Source organism: Propithecus coquereli, unplaced genomic scaffold (genome assembly GCF_000956105.1).
Source record: "Propithecus coquereli isolate 6110/MARCELLA unplaced genomic scaffold, Pcoq_1.0 Scaffold120, whole genome shotgun sequence".
Classification (NCBI taxonomy): Eukaryota; Metazoa; Chordata; class Mammalia; order Primates; family Indriidae; genus Propithecus; species Propithecus coquereli.
This window is the reverse complement of record NW_012136081.1, coordinates 446,711-454,846: the sequence shown is the minus strand read 5'-3', so window position 1 is coordinate 454,846 and position 8,136 is coordinate 446,711. Positions and strand designations below refer to the sequence as shown.

At 45.3% G+C, this 8,136-nt stretch overlaps 1 long non-coding RNA gene across 2 annotated transcripts; it reads left to right on the top strand.

The window, feature by feature from the left end:
* The first annotated feature begins 1,809 nt into the window (after nt 1-1,809).
* On the top strand, nt 1,810-5,325 carry LOC105827323. 2 transcript variants are annotated; one of them, XR_001138359.1, is made up of 10 exons: nt 1,810-1,874; nt 2,083-2,166; nt 2,359-2,409; nt 2,769-2,803; nt 3,299-3,342; nt 3,523-3,557; nt 3,771-3,808; nt 4,168-4,212; nt 4,448-4,474; nt 4,911-5,325. It is a non-coding gene; the product is annotated as an uncharacterized LOC105827323 (long non-coding RNA). The 2 variants fall into 2 exon arrangements; XR_001138358.1 differs by having other exon boundaries at nt 2,769-3,342.
* The last annotated feature ends 2,811 nt before the right edge of the window (nt 5,326-8,136 follow it).

Here is an 8,136-nt window from a genome sequence, read left to right as displayed (position 1 = left end):
CAGGGGAACAATATTTCCATCAAGAGTGAAAATTGGTTCTTGCTGGGGGTGGGGGGGGTGCCAGTAGCTAATCTCAGCTATTAAAAAGGTTTCTGACCCTCCAAAGGACCATGGTACATATGAAAGTATACAATACATCTACAGTATTAAAATTCCAGGGTGTGGCAGATTCAGGGGGAAAGAATGTCTTTTTTAGGTTGGAAGGAGTAACAATGAAAAAAATATTAGAAACAGTGCCCAAGGATTATTCCTTTGTTTCCTGTGTATGTGCTTGCTCCCCAACTACCTTGAGAACAGAATTTGTGTGTTATGCAGTTAAGCATAGTGGTTAGAAGCGCAGGCTCTGGAATCAGACTGCCTGGATTTGCACTTGGCTCTCATATTTCTTAGGGGGATAACACTCGCCAAATTACTTAACCTCATCTATAACATTACCTTAACACCCTTCTCTGAGGGTTAATGTAGTATTAAGTGAGGTCATATAGAAGAGCACACAATAAGAGCTCAATAAATGTTTATAAAGCGTGCCTGTACACATAAGTGTCTACCACAAACGACTGATGAACTAATGCTGGCTGTTCTCAATAACAACAGTTAATAGCTGACTCCAACTACCATAACAATCCAGCTCTGCGAGAGCCCTTGACACCTAAGTTTCCTCATCTATAAAATGGGGTTGTCGTTGTACCTACATCTTGGGATTTTGGAGGAGTAATCGATTCACATAATGTGCTTAAAACGGTGCTCCACAAATGTTAGCCCTGCCATATACAGGCCAAGCTCCTATGGTAATTGGACCAAAAGGCAGGACATAGATGGCAGTCCGGAAAAATCTGACCCTTTATTAAGAATTAAGTGGAGCACTTACGTCCTGACTTTCCCGAAAAGGCTCCACGCAAGGGACCTCCACCCAAGCTCAGCCGGGGGCCCAGTACCTGAGTCGTCCCCCGCGCTGAGACCTTGGACATCAGGCTCCGAATGTGCGCTGGGCGGCTGGCGCGGAACCGAGACGACACCGGTCGAGGGTTCAGGAGGCACGGGATCCATGGAAGCGGATCCTGCACACTGGCTCAAGGTGTGTATGGGTAAGGGGAGCTCAGGCTAGGGTACGAAGGGTAGGCGGCCGTGCAGGATCGGCGCGAGGGCGGGGCCTCAGTGCTAGCGTTCCTCTAGCAACGGCAGAGAGATGCTATGCCGCAGTGCGGTCTGGGCATCTGCGCGCTTCCCGAGGGCGCATGCGCGCGTTTTTCGCGCCGCAAGTTCAAGGCGCGCACCCTCTATGCCCGCCTACCCTGAAACTCTCTACCCACAACTCCCCGGGTTCTCATAGCGTCTCCATATGCGCGTGCGCCCAACAGAGTCCCGCCCTCAAATCCCATAGGCCTCTGCGGAGAGGTATTTAAGTGTCTAACGCCGGCCCGTCGGTCTCGTTTTTCTATTATCCTCGGTGAGTGTCTCTGTATGTGTTGTAGCTGTTGCATTTTGTGGGTTTTTTTTCCCCCCCCCGCCCTTTTAAATGGTCGCGCGAGCGTGGCGCGCCTTAGACCTGGGTTTTACCTGGTTGGTGGCCAGGGCAGGGGGGCGAGTAAGGTGTAGTCTGAGGCCTCGAAGCAGCTGCGGGGCTTTGTGAAGGACAAAATGGCGATGGCGGGCAGTGCCCGCGGCCCTCTCTATGATGAGGACCTTTTCACAGACCTGTACTGAGCTCCGTGAGGATAAGTAACTCTGAGGAGACGGGCCCTTGCACAGCTTTCGACTCGGCCGTCGTTCCAGAAAATAGTTTGGAATTACCGAGTATTAACCTTATAATGTCTTGGGCTCTTGTCTGCAGGGTTCAGGCGCCCGTTTGAATAGAAGAGAGCTCACTTGTTCAAGTAAGTGCTTATGGCTGCTTTTTACCTCATTGAATGTATGATAGTCTTATGGGATGTGCTACAGTGATGATTGTAAGAATTGAACTCTCTCTTTCTGATGGATCAGTGGAGAAAGCACAAAAATTCTGAGTAGCATCGCATGCTGCAAATGGTTGTAGTGTTTTGGTTTTCAGTTCTGAGGTGTTAGTAAAGGCTGGTCTTTTTTCAGATGTTCAGCTCAAAGGAGCTTACTGATAGGAGAATGAGACAAGATCCGTCTTTCTGCAAAGCCAGCGTTGAAATGATGCTCCAGGTGGGTGTTTATGCTATTATGGGGAAGGGGATATTTTCTACATGACCACTCCATGATGAACTCAAAATGACAAGCATATGACTGAACTTAGAAGTGATGTCATCTTACTACTGAGAAGTGGGCCAGGGGTGTTCAGGGGTCTTTCAGTGGCCGCTGTTAGGTACCTACAATGCCTTCCTTTTCTGTCTCCAGCATCTCATAACCTTTCCTGAGGAACTCAACTGCCTACCAGGGTGAACACAGGTAATTGGCCAAATGGGGGTTCAGAGTATGTCATCTTGTAAATGGTCTCAGCAATCAGGAGGGCAAAATGGTCGGCAGAGCAGTGTTGCATTTTTGCTCCTTTCATCTTATTCTTCCTGAGGTGATTTTCTGGGGAGGGAGAGCACAACTCAGCAGTAAAGTTGAGTCTTTGTGAGAGTGTGCTCTTCCTTCATCCACGTACCAATCACATCACTGTCAGATGATTTGAATTGATAAACTGATGCTTTGTGAGGTACAACAGTTAATAGCATGTTAGAGTTCTGATGGCAGTGTTGTTAATGAAGAAATCTTGTTCTATGCTGATATTTTAAAATAACCATTTGCTCCCCTTTTCCCAGATCATCCCAGTGACGGTGTATTCCTCTATCTTAGGGTAAGTTGATTCTCTAGGTATTATAATGAATTGTGTATTTGAGCTCATTATCCAGAGATTGACTTTACCTTCTTGGTATTTGTCACTGAAGCCTGATTGAGCCATAAAGCTTTCTGGTTCCTCTTGTTGCCTGTAGTGATGTTTCTTGACCTCCACTTATTTCTCCTAGATGCACGCTGATCTGCCCAGGGTCAAGCTTCTAGGAAGAGTTGAAAGTATTTGTCAGTTGTAGCTTGCCAGGGTCCAGTGCCAATGAGGACCAAACATCCTGTCTTATCCCTGTTCTAACCCCAGAACCAGTAATGGTGAACCCACTGGGGTAACTGGGAGAGGGGATGAGAACTTGTTCCATAAGGAACTGTCTGAGGTACAGCAAATGCCTACAGATAGCATTTGCTTAGTTTTCTTGGCATACCCATTGATAAACATAGCTAAAATAGCTATGGCTGTTTTGGATACTTTGCTAACTAAATGATTTTCTTTTTTTTAATTAAGGAGCAGCTTGTTCCTGTGTCCATTGAAAAGCCTTTGAAGTTGAGGTTAGTTTTTTTTTTTCCTTGAGGCTTATGCTACCAAGTAGGCAGTTTCTGTGATGAATCAAACTAGCTCACTATGATTGACAGTGAAAACACATGAACACCTGAGAAACTGAAGAAAATGGGGAGTGAAGAGAGAGCATTTTTAAGGAACCTTTTACCCATGACTTTTTTTCCCCCCAGGTACTATTACCAGTAACCTGCTTGTTGGTTCCAAGGTGAGTAATTTCAATATATGCTCAGTGTATGCAACATATTGAGTAGGAAAAAATGCCTTTTTAGGTCTACATGTGATGACTTACATGGAATCTCGTTCGGCTGATGACTTGGCTGTTGAGAATCGGAAATCTGATTTTCTGTGAATGATGGCTTAAGTGGGAACAACTTAGTGCAGGATATAAGCATTAGTAACTTGGTCTTGTTTGTTTCAGGTCCAGCACCTTGTCTGGAGCCCTTAGAATGATTTGAGGTAAATGCTTTTGCAATACTTACCAATAAAACTGGCTGTGATTTTGTGTGTGTTGTGGCACTTTGGTCTGGGTGGCTATGTAAAGCCATTCCTGAACTACTTGTCATGAGTTTCTGCTCACCAGTGATGAATTGAATACCGCCCCAGTCTGATCACTGTGACTGAAAGGTATTTTCTGAACTGAGCTTGCCTTGCAATGACAAGTTCTAAAAAAAGTTAATTGAGTAGGCTTTACAGCCAACAGAAAGTTTTTCGGAGTAGATAAAATGTGCCTTGAAAATTACATAACCTATATAAGATCTGTCTTCCAAGCAACAGGGTGGTTGAGAAACTTAATTCTTCATTTCTTTATTTTGCAGGGAAACTAAGCCATGTTTCTGCAGAGCTCTACACTGAAATTAGAGGTAAGTAAACTTAAATGTAAAATAGGCTAAGCTAAAATTTCCCAATGAAGAAACATTCACACGTCTTACTTCCTGTCCCAGTCCCAGAGCCTGTAAAGGTGAACCCACTGAGACTGGCTGGGGGAGAAGAGGAAAATTCGTTCCAGAAGGAACTGTCTGAGGGATCATAAGGATTTCTGTACAAGGACAGGGGAAGAATCATCACTTGTTGAAACATTTGTTTATTTTTTTACAGGTCTGAGAAAAGAACAAAACGTAAATGGTAGGTATCTGCTCAAATGTTTATTGGTGCTTAGTACTTAATAGATTATGAGTTAAAGAGTACTCTCTTGTAAACTTACGAGTCACAGAGTGGTACATGCATACATTTATGCTTTCTCATTCAGTAAGAAATGAGAACAAAAAATTCTAAGCTCCCCAAATTACTGAATAGACCCCCTCTCAGCCAAGGGGACATTCCTGGCCATGACAGGACAGGAGGTTAGACATGCTTTCTTACACCCCCTCCCTTTTGTATTTTAGACACAAATGGCGAAATAATGTTAAAATAGATATCAGAAGACTGGCAGAATGGGTTCCTTGTGACAATAAGATGACAAATTGTAAACAATACCCAAGTCCATGCCAGGAAGGGTTAAGTCACCCACTCCTACACTTAATATTCCAACTGTCATGAGATTTTTCATTTTCTCTACCAGCTAAACAAGCACTGGCCTTGGGATAAGCAATATTAAAGCAATTGGAGTTCATCCAACACCAGACTCCCTGTACCACAAGCCATAACTACAGCTTTAATCGGACAAGAGACTGATTTCAGTAATAGTCTTCCTGAGTGACCACTGACCATGAGCCGCTGCGTACTTGAGTGCCTCTGTACCCCTGCTTCACTGTTTGAGGCATAGGGCCCAATTGTGATACATTTCAACATAAGCTTCCACCCCAGAGTGAATATGGGTCTTGTGTAACATGCAAAAATAAAGCTCTCCTTTACTACATTTATAGATCTCATGATTTTCCAGTTGATAACTTGGAGAACATCAGAAAGGGAATTTGCAAGTCCTTTGTTGGACAACCTAGCTGTCTGAGTGTACTATCATTTTAGTCTTCACAATAAAGTTGTTTTTTTAAACCTTCACTGTGATTCATGCCTTTGGGTGGGTCTAGCTGGGTACAAGAAATAAACCCGGGAGAATGTGCTGTTTTAACTGCTTTGCCGAGCTAAGAGTAGCAGTTTGCCTGATGCTGGATTTCTTAGCCTAGGGAAGCAGCATTCAAGTAGCTTAATTGCATTCTTAAGGGATTTTTTCCTCATGTACCCCTACTGTAGGAATCTCACATGAAGCCTTTGTAGGGTTTCAGCAACATTTTAGTTATACCTTAACTTCAGCCGACTTGAATTAAAGACACTAGGGGCCAAGGCCAGGCGTGGTGGCTCACGCCTGTAATCCTAGCTCTCTGGGAGGCCGAGGCGGGCGGATCGTTTGAGCTCAGGAGTTCGAAACCAGCCTGAGCAAGAGCGAGACCCCGTCTACTAAAAATAGAAAGAAAAATCAATTGGGCAACTAAAAATATATAGAAAAAATTAGCCGGGCATGGTGGCACATGTCTGTAGTCCCAGCTGCTTGGAAGGCTGAGGCAGGAGGATCACTTGAGCCCAGGAGTTTGAGGTTGCTGTGAGCTAGGCTGACGCTGCGGCACTCACTATAGCCCAGGCAACAAAAGCGAGACTGTCTCAAAAAAAGACACTAGGGGCCAATAAGATGTGGCAGTTAAGGAAAAGTCCCTTAGACTGTATTGGCTCTGTTGGGCTTATTTTATCACCCTCTTCCTGCACGGGAATCCTCAGCATGGTTTCTAGCTGCCCTTGAGGTTTTTTGAGACAGTCTCTTGCCTGGGCTGATGTGCAGCGGTGTTAGTACAGCTCACTATACAGCCTTAAACACTCCTGGCCATAAGCATCCCACTTTGGCCTCTCAATGTGCTGGGATACAGGCATGAGCCACTGCGTCTGACCAAATCTGCCTTTTCATCAGCCCTGGGAAAGCTGCCTTTGTGAAAGAGTACAGGGGCAATACCAACCCTCTGGGGTGTAGAGTTGTGTACGTTAAGTCAGTGGTTCTTAAGTGAATTTAAGCGTGGCTTAAGGGCTGTCTGGAAAGTATCCAGCCATGTAATATAAAAATTACATATTAACACTGGCTGGATACTTTCCGGACAGCCCTTGTATTTATCAATATTTGGGAGAGTGGATACCAAATGGTGATTTCCACCTGTTCTAATTCTCATGTAAATCTCAGAATGTTTTGTGGTCAGAACTATGGCAATTTAGCTGAAAGGAAATGCATTTTTTGCTCAGTAAGTGGTAGCCATATAGATTTGAGAGTTGTCAGCATAGTAACTATAACTATAAGAATGGAAAGGTCAATCCTGAGACCATCTAAGGATCCAAAGGAGGCACTAGCATTTAGAGGTAGAAGCAGCAGAGGAGAAAGTCAATAAGAGGCACTGCAAGCAGAGTATGCAGAGTGCTGACTTGGAAACCAAGGGAAATCTCCTCACTGCCCGCACTTGAATCCTGTGTTAAAGCCACAAAGGTCAGTTGGGACCAAGACTGAAAATAACTGCCGGCAGGTGTAGAGCTTCTACTAAAGACCAGACGCTGTGTGCACTGCCTTGTCTCACCCTCTCACCAACCCTGGCAGGCACCAGCCAGCAGCATTCTTGGACAGAGGGAGAAACAAGCAAAAAGAAGATAAGCAACTTAGACCATTGTGAGACTTAGAAAGGGAATTGGGGAAGTCAGGGGAATTCAGTTGCCAAAGTCCCAGGGGTTAAGCATTAGACGAAGCTGTTGTTTTGTTTGTTGGTTGGTTTTTGAGACAGGACCTCAGCTCTGTTGCCCAGGCTAGAGTGCCGTGGCATCGTCATAGCTCACTGCAACCTCAAATGCCTGGGCTCAAGCCATCCTCCTGCCACGGCCTCCTGAGTAGCAGGGATTACAGGTGTGCACCCCCATGCCCAGCTAATTTTTCTATTTTTTGTAGAAATGGTGTCTCGCTATGTTGCTCAGACTGGTCTCCAACTCCTGGCCTCAAGCAATCCTCCCACCTCAGCTTCCCGAAGTACTAGGATTACAGGCTTGAGGCACCACCCCAGCCTTAAAAGTATACCACAACTTATTGTTCACTATAGCCACTTTGTTGTGCTGAATCACTCCCTTTCATCCTATCTGCTGTTTCTTCATCCTGGACCTTTCTGCCTCAGGTCTCCCCATCTTTTCTTACTGGTCTCAGCTCAAATGCCACCTCCTCAGAGGTGCCTTCCCCAACCATCCTTCTCACTTCATCACAATTTCTTTGCCAGCATTTATTACAAATCTCAGAGTGTCTGAAACTCAGCACTATTGACATTTCAGGCTGGATAACTCGCTGCGGGTGGAGTAGAGAGGGGCTGTCCTGTGCACCCCAGGATTTTGTAGCATCCCTGGCCTCTACCTAGTAGATGCCAGTAGATTATCTCCCACCCTCCTCCTGCCTCCTGAATTGTGAAACCAAAAATGTCTGTGGACATTGCTAAATGTCCCCTGGGATAAAACCACCCCTGGTTGAGAACCACTGCATTATTTCAAATGCTTTTTTATTTGTTGGCTGTCTCTCCTTCCCTTTTAGGATGTAACCAAAAGGCAAACAACAAAAACAAGAGCAAAGCCTAGGCTTTTCTGGGCTTGGAATGGAGGTTTGTTTACACTGTTGCCATTTACTAAGGTAGGGAGATGGGGGGGTGGGGCAGGGAATCAAGGATCTGGTTTTTTTGTTTTGTTTTGAGACAGAGTCTTGCTCTGTTGCCCGGGCTAGAGTGCCGTGGCGTCAGCCTAGCTCACAGCAACCTCAAACTCCTGGGCTCAAGCGATCCTCCTGCCTCAGC